Source organism: Pan troglodytes, chromosome 9 (assembly GCF_028858775.2).
Source record: "Pan troglodytes isolate AG18354 chromosome 9, NHGRI_mPanTro3-v2.0_pri, whole genome shotgun sequence".
Classification (NCBI taxonomy): Eukaryota; Metazoa; Chordata; class Mammalia; order Primates; family Hominidae; genus Pan; species Pan troglodytes.
Genome location: NC_072407.2, coordinates 117,596,773 through 117,610,560, shown reverse-complemented (window position 1 = coordinate 117,610,560; position 13,788 = coordinate 117,596,773).

The window sequence follows — 13,788 nt, the reverse complement described above, 5'->3', positions numbered from 1 at the left end:
TGTGGTTTAGTCATCTGGTGCTACTTTCCCATGGGAAGGCGCTTAGGTCACTGGCGACACCTCAGCTCCTTGATGGGAAGAGGTGCTGCCAAGCTCTGCGTGCAAAGTCCACAGTACTTCCTGTATTCCCTGCCTCCTACCTCACTAACCAATCAGGGTTAGGAGTAGAACTCCTCACAGGGCTTTCCATCCTCCCTGCTGCCACTGCTCAGGAGGGCAGAAGTGCAGAGGCACCACCTCAATGAGCCTTGGGAATGCCAAGCAGAGTCGAGGGCCACTGAAGCTTCCCAGTGACTCCTTAACAGTCCAGGCCACTGCTCCATAATCACCACATCCCCACCATGCAGCCCCCTGCAGAGCACCGATGGCTGCTTGAGAATTACCATCCGCAGATCAATAGCGGGGCTATTACTGGGCGTTGCACGCAGCCAGCAGGCCTCGCTCTGGAGGAGTGTAGAGACGCATGCGGGAACATAGGTTCCCTTTATTAGGGCAGCTGGATTCCAGGTGAGACCAAAGCAAGCCTAGAGACTCCCAGGAGGGGGACTGGGAGGCTTTTGTGGAGCCATGGCTCTGAACTGAGGAGTGAGGAAGAGAGAAGTGAATTGGCCTAAGATGGTCTCTGCCTATCTGCCTATCTGCACAGCTAATCAGCTCCCAGCATCCTTTCCCTGTACACACAGCCCACTTAAGAGAAGTTAATGAAAAGTAAACAAACTGATTCTTCCTATCAACTACCCCTTGATAGAAGGTCCCTTGGGCTGAAGAGGTCAATCCTCAGAAAACAGGATGTCTGAGGCCACAGCAGGCACAGAGCTGTAGCTTAAGGCTATCTCTTGATAAGAGCTTCTTCAACAAAGGCTGCAGGCTGTAGGGAAGCTCCTTCCCCTAAGACTCAAGCCCTCCATTTACCCATCAAACACCATCCCTGTGATACAGACGCCAAGAACAGAAAGACAATCTGACTTATCCTTCTAGGAGTCTATGGTCTTATGGGAAAAATAGAAACATGACCGCTAGACTTGAAGAATATTAGACATCTCCAAGTTCAACACCCTGAAATTACAGAGGGGAGGAAACAGAGGTCTGGAGAGTGAAATGACTTGAGTAAGGTTTCCCAGCTTCCAGGGTCCGATCTGCACCTGGTGGCCTGACTCCCGCTCCAATGTTCTTCCCACCACGAGGCAGAATGAAGCAGGTGTCAGCCTCTGTCTCCGAGCCTCGCCAGAGAGCCTATCTCCTTTGCCTTTGCCTAGCCCTGGCCACCTTCCTCACCTGCTTCTTTCTTCCAATTTCAAATGCATGATTAACAGCCACTCCTCAATCCCTCCTGCTCAACCAGAGGTTTGGGGTTTCATTTCCACCCAGCAGAGGAATTGATAACATTTAAGTTATTCAAGTTAAAAAGAAACGTCCTCCTCAATACCATCTGTTCTCGGGGAGGAGAGCCTTGACCAGGAGAGACGTAGAGAAAGTGGGGACAGGAACAGAGGGGGTACAGGTGGGGAAGAAGGTTGATGAACCACAGCTGGAGGCCTCCCCTGGTCAATGTGGGGAAGGCATTTCACAGTCTGCCTTCTTTGTCAAAGAAGATGGGGTAGGGTACTCCTTGCTGGTCTTCTAACATGCAGGACAAGCTCCTGCCTCAGGACCTTTTCATGGGCTGTTCTGTCTAGATTCCCCAGATATCAGCACACCTCACTCCTCCACCACCTCTGAGTCTTTGCTCAAAGGGCACCATGTCAGTGGAGAACTACCATGACCTCCCTACTTAAAACTGCAATACCATTCCCCCAGAATTCAGTGTTCACCACCTCCCTTACCCTGCTTTCTAGTTCTCTCTAACACCTAATGACTTCTAGTTTAGTATTTAACTGATTTATTCATCATGTCTTTTGTGTGTTTCACCTCTGCCACTACTAGAAAGCAAGTGTTGAGAGGGCAAGGGTTTCGTGTGTTTTTTTCATCGTACCTAGAATACTGCTGAGCATATAGTAGATGCTCAATAAATATTCGGTCAAGGCATGAATTAAGTAGTGAATCAAGAGTCTTCAGATATGAGGGCTGGGAGAGTCCTTGAAGATAAACTAATCTCTAACTCTCAATTTGCGGGTGATGAAAATAAAAGCCAGAGAGAGTTTTGTAGAGAAGGTGATGTTCAAGCAAAGTTTTCTTTTCTTTCCTTTGTTTTCCTCTTTTTCAGCTCTTTCAGTTTGTGCATTTGTTCATTCATTCATCCTTTCACTTATTTATTCAGAAAATATTTATTGGACACTACAAAGTACTAATCACTGCATAAAAATAATATTTAAAATTTAAATTATTAACCATCAAAAAAATAAGTATTATATTTTAATGTAATATTGATCACTTTCTTCCAGACACCTTGCTAAGCGCTTTACATCCATTATCTCATATGAACAACCATACACACTATTATTGGCCTCATTTTGCAGATGATAAAATTAAGACTAAAGACACTGCATGGCCTGCCCTAGCCACACAGCTAGAAAGTGGAGGAGGTGAGACCCATGCTGAGGCCTGTTTGACTCCAAACTTCTGTGCTGTACCACTGCATCTTGTCCCCGCTCCCCACTCTTTCTTTTTCCTTCCCGTCTCTGGGATCAAACCAAATGGCCCAATCGAGGCGGCAGAAGAGTCAGCCAAGGTCACCCCGAGCTGAACCTTTTTGAGGCCACACAATCCTGCCACTCCACTGGCTCCCTTGAAGCTACCTCTCCCTGTCCCAGCTGTTCTCCTAGTCCCGGCCCCACGCTCCAAGTCCCATATACGAATGCTGGTATGACTCACAGCGCCAAGATCGGTCACTGGGAAAGAGGACTCATAAAACCTTACAGCAGTTTTATAACGTATTCTTAGCTTTTACAGGCGTCCTGGGCGGCCGAGGCTGGGTGGATGGGTGGGCCCCATAGACCCAGAATTGGTGAGAACCGCTACAATGTTTGTGTGTGTGTGTGAAGACAACACCGTCTTTTAGCTGTCTGATAGGGGAAGGGCAATACAAGAAATGGCATTTCTTCAGCTCTTTACAGTTTAAAAAGCACTTTCACGTGTAATGCCCACCAGATAAGGAAGGTATAATTTCAGAGTCACAGGTAAGGAAACTGGTACAGTGCCAGGACTTGGAATTGGGCTTTCCTTCCTGAATTCGGATTTGGTGCTCTGTTCCTGGGACCAGCTGGCATGGCACTAACTCTCAGTGACCTCAGCTACGTCTGTCCACAGAGAGAGATCCTAGGCAGCAGCATCCTCAGGTAAGGGGGAAGAGTCACCTAAAGTCGACACTGACACAACCACGGGGTCTCAGTCCAGGCCCTGTTACCAGCACATCCCAGAGCAGCCTCTGAGTACATTTCTGCTACCGACACCCAAGGATAGGGGATTTTTCACCCACATCTGTGCTGCAGAAGTCCTAGCTCGACTCCTTCACCTCCCTTCATGCTCCCCTGACTATGTTCTGCAAGCCACCCCACCTTTCATGTCCAGTGCAGACCCTCATTTGTGCCAGGCAAGGGGGCTCAGGGCAATGATGCGGTAACGATGCCTCACAGTTGTAATCACCCACACTATCTCATTTATTTGGATTATTCCTGAGTTCCTAATGAAAAATAAGTAAAGTGGGTCTTGTCATCCCTCTTTTACAGATGAGGTAACAGGTTCAGAGAAGTCAAGCAATTTTTCATATGTCACATAGCTGGTGACTAAGAGAAACAGGATCTGAATCAGGTATTCTGACTCAACTCCAAGTTTCCCTCTTCTCTTCAGTAAATTTCTGATAGTCCCAGCTTGCCCCTAATTGTTCAGTCTGACAATATTTCCAATTCAATGGATTTCCTGTTTCCTCCAAAATTGAAACCTGGAGCTGACTCTCTTAGCTACTTTGGTCCAGAATGGGCATTTTTGAGCTTGTGAGTTTTTGAGAGTGCAGCTGGGCGGTATTCCTTAGGTATCCATTTCCTTACCACTGACACTAACACCAGCCCGCAGTAACACAACAGGCACCTCTAAGATCGTCTCACTTAGGCCTAAGCAAGGGACCCAGTTAATTCTCCTTAATCCTCCATTTATGGATCACTAGCCCTTCCATGCAGGAGAACACCTAGCATGGTGTATTAGTCCATTTTCACAGTGCTATAAAGAAATGCCCAAGACTGGGTAATTTATAAGGAAAAGAGGTTTAATTGACTCAGAGTTCCACATGGCTGGGGAGACCTCAGGAAACTTATAATCATGGTGGAAGAGGAAGCAGGCACCTCTTACATGAGGCGAGAGAGTGTGGAAACTGTCACTTATGAAACCATCAGCTCTCGTGAAAACTCACTCACTATCACGAGAACAGCATGGGGGAAACTGCCCCGTGATCTGATCACCTCCCACCAGTTCCTTCCCCCAACACATGGAGGTTACAATTCGGATTGCAATTCGAGATGAGATTCGGGTGGGGACACAGCCAAACCATATTACATGGTTTCAATTGTCTTTCCCTGGAAACGTCACCATGAGGCTTCTCCAGCACTGGTTCCTTTATAGCATCCAGCTCCTTGTGTGGTAAACAGGACCCTGCACTAATTTGGCCCCCTCCTGCTCCAGGAGCCTCATGTATCTCTGTGCCTTGTCCCCCACTGTGCCCCAGTCACTAGCACTGCCTGCAGCCTGTCCAGGGACCCTGCTATCTCACCCTCCTTCCACACTGCTCCCTCCCACCTGGACTGCTCCCCTACATGGAAGGCCCTACCCAGGCCTCTTGGCCTGGCAAACGCCTACTCATCTGTCAGGACACAGCTCAAATGTCACCTCCTGTGAAGTCTTTCCTGGTACACACCCCCATCATCCCTGCCGTAGAAATCCACCACCCCTCCTCTACACAGCCCTCACTGAGCCCTAATTAAAGAACTAGCTCCCCGCTAGGTCTGAGAGCATTTTGAGAGCAGGAGTACTGTTTTATTTCTCTCATCATCTACAAAGCTTATCACAGAGCTTGGTAAACTAGAGATGCTATATGAGCCCTCACTGAATGTAACAACACATGAATGGATAAACAGTTAGTCAATTCCACATTACCTGTGGAAAGGAAGGAAAGGAAAGCTACACCAACGTGGCGCTTAAAACTTCACCTATGTCTCCATCCACAGATGCCTGGATAAGCAAAATGTGGTAAATAACATACAATGTAATATTATTCAGCCTTAAAGAGGAAGGATATTCTGACACATGCTACAACATGGATGAAACTGGAGGAACTTGTGCTAAAGAAATAAGCCAGTCACCGATAGACAAACATTCCACTTATATGAGGTACCTACAGTAATCAAATTCAGAGATAGAAAGTAGAATGGCATTTGCCAGGAGCTGGAGGAAGGGAATAATGGGGAGTTGGTATTTCATGGGTACAGAATTTTAGTTTTGCAAGATGAAGAGTTCTGGAAACGGATGGTGGTGATGGTTGCACAACAATATGAATATATGAATGTACTTAACGCTATGGCACTATACACCTAAAAACACTTTTTTTTTTTTTTTTTTTTTGATGGTGGGAAGGGAGTCTCAGTCTGTTACCCAGGCTGGAGTACAGTGGTGCAATCATAGTTTGCTGCATCCTTGAACTCCTGGACTCAAGAGATCCTCTCATCCCAGCCTCCCAAGTAGCTGGGATTACAGGTGTGTACCACCATACCTGGCTTTTTTTTTTTTTTTTTTCATGTTTTTGTAGAGACATGGTCTGGCTATATTGCCCAGGCTGGTCTCAAACTCCTGGCCCCAAGCGATCCTCCTGCCTTGGCCTCCCAAAGTGCTAAGATTACAGGTGTGAGCCATCGGACCCAGCCAGGAAAACTATTTGGAGCAGGGCATGTCTAGATCTTAGCGGCAGCATTTTCTAGGAACTGGTACCTGTACCAAGCTGGTCAAAACTTTACAGAGCAAGGTGCTAGGGACTTGGTGATCAGGATAGAAAAAAGGGGCAGGGATCATTCAGATAGCATCTCCCCTGAGCGCAGAGAAGGAAATGACTAACAGTTATACTTGTAATATTCGTTAACTCCTCATGGCAACCCTGTGATGTAGGAACCACTATTATGACCTTAAACCTAAAGCAGCTAAGACTCAAAGAGGTCAATTAAGTTGCACAAGGTCACACTGGTTAGTAGCAGAGTCTGGATTTGAATCCAGGTCTAAGTCATTGTTCGTTAACAGGATTCACTGAGGTTCCCTGCCTGGAGGAGGAAAATGAGCAGGATTTGACCCTTGTCTGTTGGAGAAACACATCCTAAAAGAGCACATTGTGATTCTGTGTACTGACAGATGTGTGCCAGGCTGCACTGGAAAACAGCGAAAGGCTTGTTAATTGGGCCTGGGGCAATCAGGAAGGTTCCCTGGGGGCAGCAGGGAGGAGTTGCAGGGGGAGGGGGACGGTGGATGGTAGGAGCAGGGAGGAGTGTAGCAGTCTGCCCCTCCCCAACAACTACAGACCATGAGGTCTCAAGTTGTCCCACAGCACTTAGCACTCCAGAGTGGAGTTAAACTCCATTCCAGCTCTCCCCTTCCCCATATAACCAGGGAGAAGTTGCATCTGGCCTCTGCTTCACAGAACAGCATTTGGGAGGTATATACATACATACAGTTTTGTTTCTGGACTTGCACAAATGCACAGCTGTTTGTCAGCTTGCAGACTGCATTTCTGAGCTGTTTTGCTTTGAACGCCTCATGCCTTTGGCCCCTGAGAATGCTGGGAAACCAAAGTGGCAGCAGCTTCCTTGGCCTGAACCTTGAATTTTTACCAGGACTATCTCACGGGCATCCTCTGCAACCCTGCAGTGGACAGCCAAGGTGCTGGTGGGAACCAGGCAAGCCCCCTATGCAGAAGCACCAAGGAGAGAGGGTTGGCAGGAAGTCAGCCTCCCTTCTCCAGCACAAGCCATGAGAGGGAAGGACATTTGAGGATGGAGCCTCAAATGCAGGCTGATTGTAAAGAATGTTTCACACATAGAGCTCCTGCCAGGAAAGCCTGACTCTAAAAACTCCAGTCAGTGTGGTACTGGAGGGCTCATTTGTTTAGCGCCTATTATTTGCAAACTCTAGACTACCTGCTTTGGGGTTTTTAGTGGTGCCTATACCCTAGGAAGTCAACTGACAAGAACCCAACTAACTGTAATAAGAGGAAGGCTCAAAGTCCCAAGAGATGCATCTCAAATGCTGTAAGAGTTCAAGGTGGGGTGTAGGGAGCAAGATGCTCCAACCCTGGTAACATCTCCAGCCGAGCTAGCCTATAAACGCAAATAGCCTAGGGGGCTGCTTTTACAGGAGAGTTGGGAGCAGATTGGATCCGTGACAGGAACCATTATTCTTCTGAAATGGAAGAGGCTATCGCCATAGACTGACCACTCCTCCCCAGGCAGGCAGCTGAAGTTGTCCCAAGCCTTGGAATTAAAAAAGAAAGAAGATGCTGATGCCCCAACTGGTCTGGAAAAACAAGATACAGGCTGGGCAGAAACAAAGCCAGGCTTCAGGATGAGATAGGCCTGGGGACAATCTTGGCTCTTCGACTTAAAAGCTGCGTGACCTAAGGAATGACACTGAACCTCTCTGAGCCTTAGGTTCTCCATCTATAACATGAGGATGACAATCCTTCCATCACAGGGTTGTTATAAAAAATGAAACAAAGAGGTATAATATGTAAAGCCTTTAGCCCAGACCTGGTATGTAAGCACTAACTTATTGATAGCTTGTATTATTATTAGCATTAGTAGTAGTAGCATCTTTAGTGTTATTATTACTAAGATTTGCCTGGGTGTTCCTTTTGACCCACTCATAAATTTGCTCCATATCCCGGTAGGTCCTGTGGCCTTGGAAGTCTCCCAGCACTGTGGGGAGATGCCTTATTTCTGAGCTTGGGACATTGGTGAAGGAGCCTGTGGTGCAATGTTGTCATTAGTACCTGATACAGGGTTGTCATGAGGATCAAAGGAGCTAAACATACATGAAGAGCGTCTAGTAGTTCCTGGCACAGAGGAAGTGACAGTGTGGTGTAGAAGTGAAGATTGAAGACTCTGGAGGCAGACTCAGGTTTGAAACCCAGCATCTATCATTCCTAGCAGGATGACCCTGAGCAAGTTATTTAAGCTGCCTGTCACTCAGTTTCCTCGTCTGTGAACTGAGGAGGGAAATAATAGTGCTCATCCCATAGAGTTGTTGTGGGGATTCAAGCAGATAACACAGAGTATTGGACTTGAATCCAAAATACCCAGGTTGGAGTTCTGACTCTAGCAATAAACAGCTGTGTAACAGTAGACAAATGACTTAACCTCTCTGAATCTGTTTCATTGCCTGAAAACTAGAGATACTAATGCCCATTCTGGCCACTGCACAAGGCTCACACCTGTAGTCCCAGCACTTTGGGAGGCCAAGGTGGGCAAATCAATTGAGTCCAGGAGTTCAAGACTAGCCTAGGCAACATAGTGAGATCCTATCTCTCCAAAAAAAAAAAAAAAAAAAAAAAAAAAAAAGCTGGACATGAGGACATGCCTACAGTCCCAGCTGATAGAGAGGCTGAAGCTAGAGAACGCTTGAGCCCAGGAGGTTGAGGCTGCAGTGAATCATGATCCCACCACTGCACTCAGCCTGGGTGACAGAATGAGACCTTGTCTCAAAAAAATAAAAATAAAAATTAATAAATAAAAATAATGCCCATCCCACTTAACTTGATGGGTTAACGTGAGAATTAAAGCATTTTGTAAACTGTAACAAGTAATAAAAGTATAATAGACAAATGAAAAAGTAAAGTTGTAAAGCAGCATTATAGTTTTCTTAGAAATATTATAACGTATATGTCTTGAGGAAAAGACATATAGATAAACATATGTGCTTGTACAAACATGGAACATTTTTCAAAGACTTTTTAAACTCTTTTGTAATAATTGAATATTTAAAAACAAACAAACAAACATGTTTTCCTCCCACAACTTAAAATTAAAGCAAGGCCGGGTGCGGTGGCTCACGCCTGTAATCCCAGCACTTTGGGAGGCCCAATGTGGGCGGGTCACCTGAGGTCGGGAGTTTGAGACCAGCCTGGCCAACATGGTGGAACCTCATCTCTATTAAAAATACCAAACTTAGCCAGGGATGGTGGTGTATGCCTGTAATCCCAGCTACTTGGGAGGCTGAGGCAGGAGAATAGCTTGAACCCGCGAGGCGGAGGTTGCAGAGAGTTGAGATCGTGCCATTGCACTCCAGCATGGGTGACAAGAGCGAAACTCCATCTCAAAAAAAAAAAAAAAAAGGCAATATCTCTCTGAACATTATGGATTATTAGTAGATTGCCTAGAACTTCAGATACTTTGGGTTTTTGCTTTGACTATGATGTCAAAATGAACGAGGCTGGGCGTGGTGGCTCACATCTGTAATCCCAGCACTTTGGGAAGCCAAGGTTGGAAGATCACTTGAACCCAGGAGTTCAAGAGCAGTCTAGGCAACATGGTGAAACTCTATTCCCACCCAAAATACAAAAATTAGCTGGGTGTGCTGGCAAGCGCCTGTAGTCCCAGCTACTAGGGAGGCTGACGCGGGTGGATCACTTAAGCCCAGGAGGTTGAGGCTGCTGTGAGCCACAATCACACCACTGCACTACAGCCTGACAGAGCAAGACCTTGTCTCAAAGAAAAAAAAAACAAAAAAGAACCAGCACCCAGCCACATCCCCACTCTTGGCCTCAGTTTTGTTTTGTTTTGTTTTGTTTTGTTATGTTTTACACTCTCAGAGAGGGGAGTGTGGGCTGACCTCTGCAAGACGAGATCAGCCAGCCTCAGTGTTTTTCATCTGAAAAATGGGATGGCCATTCCCTTTACACCACCAGCTTTATGAGGTTAGGGGTAAGATAAGGAAGTGATACCTATTAAAAATAAAAATGAAGACAAACAAAAACAAAACCCTTTAAGCCAATGTATTGCCTCAAACTTAAAATAGGTGAGCTTCCATACCTATTTCAGGGACAGGTATTGGCCCCCACCCACAGCCCAAGGAAAAGATAAAAAACCACAGGCAGACCTCCTTTTATGGCACTTTGCTTTATTATGCTCCGCAGGTTAGATTTTTTTTACAAATTGAATGTTTGTGGCAACCCAGCATTGAGCAGGTCTATCAGTGCCATTTTCCAACAGCACGTGCTGACTTCATGTCTCTGTGTTAGCATTTTTATCAATAAAATATTTTAAAATTAAGGTATATACTCTTTTAGACATAATGCCATTGCACACCTAATCAACTATAGTGCAAACATAACTTTTATACACACTGGGAAACCAAAAAACTTGTGTGACTTGCTTTATTGCTATATTTGCTTTGCTGTGGTTTGGAACCGAACCTGCACCACATCCATGGGTATGGCAGTACTGTTGGTTTTGCCCTGAGGTTCTCCATTAGGATCCACAGTGCCTTTGACCCTACACACAGCCCCAGCAAGCCTAGGCCCCTCCCCTCCCATCCAGACAACCAGGAGAAGAACCAAACCCACAGACAAGTCCAAGGATCCTGAGCCAAGGACTTCCAGAAAGAGCAAACCCTCCGAGGACTGGGACTGGGGACTGATCTAGGACTTCCCTCCTCAACCAGACACCCCTGCACAGTCAAGGCGGGGGAGCCAGGAACCCAGGCTGGGAAAGTGGCCTGGGCTCCCCTCACCCGCGTCGGTGCCTCACTAGCTAGGGGCCACAAGCTCAGAAGCCTCCTGTCCTGTCCCCGCTCCCCTTCCGTTGGGCAGCGGCTGCTTGGTATTCAGGCCACATCACCCTTGCCTGTCTCCATTTGGAAACGGCTGTGTGTGACCTCTCTGTGTGTCTCTCAGTTGCCTTTGTAGGTCGGGGGAGGGAGAGAGAGGCGTCTCCGCATTTACCTAATTAGTGGTAATTAGAAGGCAGGGCCCGGGTGCTCTCCTCGCAGCTGCTCCTAAGGACAGAAGCTGGAGGCTGGAGAGTAGCTCTAAACGGACATTGGGCACACTCTGTCCTAGGGCGCTCTGGCCGGCCACCTCCCTCGGATCCCCTCCGCACTCCCCACGCAGCAGACACGCTCATATCTCTCCCCACAGCTGCTACTCCCAGGCGTTATTTGTGGGACTAGCCCTGAATTCTCAGTCCCCAAAACAGCAGCCCTGGGATATGTCAACCAGGCCTGGTTCCCATGGTAACCCAAGCCACGCCCCTAGGAGAGAGCCTCTCTGGGTAACGGGCAGGCTGCCTTCCCGGAGAGCAGAAGCTTTGGTTCTAGCTACCCTTGGAGTAGATCCTTGCGAAGCCGAGCAGCGGGGCCAACTCCCACCCTTTGGTTGGGTCCCGATTCCTTTTCAGCTCCCTCGAGCCCAGGCAGCAAGTCCAGAACTCCCGTAGAACCTCAGCTCTGATGGCGTCTCAGCACATCTATCCCTCTTCCGGCTCATCTCAGTAGGTGGAGGGGAATTAAGAACATGGCCTGCTCCACCCCAACATTAGGCACCAGCTGTTTTGTACTGTCCATCCTGTCGATGCTTATTAATGATTCTGATCAACCTCTATGGAGATCCATTATCTCTAAACCAGGGAATGTACTATTAATTCCCATCTGTGCCGGATTACTTACAGTTAGTGGTTGGTAGTTTTCCATGGTCTCACAACACATCTTAATCAGATGGTGAGTGGGTTTAATTAGCCGAAGTATAGGTTGTATTTTTTTATTCATATAACTACTTAATCTAATGGAAGCCTATTATCTGTGGCTTTTTCCCATGCATAATTATTGCTGTTTTTAATTGATGGTGCATCAGGGGTTGCAGCTACAATATGGCAGCTGGAACACAAAGTCGCCTTTCCCCAGAATGAAGGTTGAGAAAATGAGTTGTCAGTGAGGCATCAGATTTCTTTTCATTGAGATTTGAGCTCCCATGTGGAAGCTGCCGGCTCCTGCCAAAAGAAAGGAAATGTGGTTCTCAGCTGGGCGACCCCTGGGCTTCACTGCTGCAAAATGCCCTTCAGGAGCCCTGAGGCTGGAACCAAATCAGGAACAGCTGGGAAAGAGAGCTATTTGTCAATCCAACCAGATCATAAGCAACCCCAGGGCAGGGACCAGGTCTTTTTCTTGTTCTACTTTCTCCAATCCACAGGCCCTAGGATAGGCTCGTGTACCCTGTGTGTTCTCCATACACATGCAGCAAATTAAATACAGACCTAAGATGGTGCAGGAAACCTGGACGCTTGCAGGGAAAGTCATTTGTCTTCAATGTGAGGATGAATCTGAAGCTCTCCCTGCAGAACGTGGGATCCACTTTCAAATCTGGACAGGGGCTTTCATCCAACCTGCAGAAGATCCTGGCAGTTCCCATTTAGAAATAAGCCCCTGATCTTCAATGGGATGAATTGTCAATATTTCAGTGACCATTTGGGATAGAGTGAGATCTCTAAGAACAAAAGTGTCCCATTTACCCAGATTTATAGAAGAGAGAAGCCGAAGGGCAGAATGATATCTGGTCAAAAGTAAGAGCCAGCAATTTTCTAATAACTTTAGAAAACTTGGGCTTCCTACAGATAAGCTATTTCTAGGGTTTGGTATGGGAAGCTGCCAGTTAGCAGAGCTCCCAGCTGACCCAGAATGGAAGGATTCCAGGGTCTTTGATCAATTTACAGAGTACCTTGGGCAGAGCAGAACAGGGAGCCCTATTCACCCCTAGAGAAGCTGAGATATTCACAGGACAGAGTATCATCCCTCCTGCTCTCTCTCAATCCCACCTCCTTCTTGCCTCCAGCTCTCTCCAGACCCTTAGCGTCAGTCAGAGGAAATCTGCATAGCTGGGTTCAAAGACTTGTTACCCCTCCTGCTTGTCTCTTCCTGTTAAATAATGTGACAAAGAAAGGAGGCCATGGGAAGAAAAGGTGCTGGAGCTTTCTGGTTGAACTGTCTTTTCCAAGAGAACCTGAGTTCCTGGGGCAGGAGGCATGGACTTTCTCTCCCAGCTCACAGCCATGGTGGGCTATTGTTGAAGGTGGCTTTGGGTTTATTCCGTCTGTCCCATTTTGCAAAAATATTTGTACAGAGACTTCTGTGTCTGACCCACAGTCAGCAGCAGACAGGAGCCACGGATTCTTCTTGCAGCGTTTTACAGGGTGACGGATCAGATAATGTACACTTAGCGAGTGCACAAATAATGTGAATCAGGGTTGGCATAGTGCAGTGAGGTGTAAAAAAAGCAATTTGAATTGTTCTAGGGAAACGCCAGAGCTGCTCTGACATGCTTGCTTGCCAGAACGCTGCCCTGTGCCCCTCCAGAGGGCTGAGCTCCAGGCTCTGGCCGGAATGGCAACGAGGCTGCCCAGCGCTGCTGGCCTGGAGGGGAGCTCCCCCAAAGATGTGGAGAAGCTCTGCATCCACAAGGGAAGGGAGAGGGTATGAGTGGCCCGATGAAACGGAGCTCCATTTCATACTGGAGGGGATGGCTTGACCCTTGATCTGTTGAGACTCTCATCAGAAGGAGGGAGGGAAGGAGAGCAAGAAACACCAAACAAGGGATCTTTGGACAGGGCTGCACATGAGCAGGCAGATTGATGCTGTACACCTACTTGGGGAGATCTATCCTTAGTCTCTGTGAACTCCCAGAAGTCATCTAGTCCATCCCTCTGCCTCCAGACAGAACTGTGCCTCCTCTCCCACACAACAAATGGATTTCAAATGTTTCAACGACTCTTCAAGGGAAGGAGATTTTGCATCCTCTCTTAGTCACCTGTTCTGGTATCTCACAACGCCCACCCTCTG